This window comes from Papaver somniferum, chromosome 7 (genome assembly GCF_003573695.1).
Source record: "Papaver somniferum cultivar HN1 chromosome 7, ASM357369v1, whole genome shotgun sequence".
In the NCBI taxonomy this organism is placed as follows: domain Eukaryota; kingdom Viridiplantae; phylum Streptophyta; class Magnoliopsida; order Ranunculales; family Papaveraceae; genus Papaver; species Papaver somniferum.
In genome coordinates, this window is record NC_039364.1 from 9,118,592 (window position 1) to 9,118,870 (window position 279).

The window sequence follows — 279 nt, forward strand, 5'->3', positions numbered from 1 at the left end:
AGAAATGATTCATACAAAGTTAGGATGTAGTACAAGGAAATAGAAAACACTCAAGACACTTAAACCTAAACCTTCATGACTTATTATCAACTTCTATTTCCTAACATTTCTTTTTGATGGATGAAAACTGATTTTCTTTTAAAGAAAACTTGTGAGTCTAAAAGAGAGTCCTAGTCATGCTTGCCACATGTCACTCCAACCTTTCCATCATGAGTTGGAGGAAACCTCATGGCTACATTGGACATCTCATATGACATGTCAATCTAAAGGACATGTCAT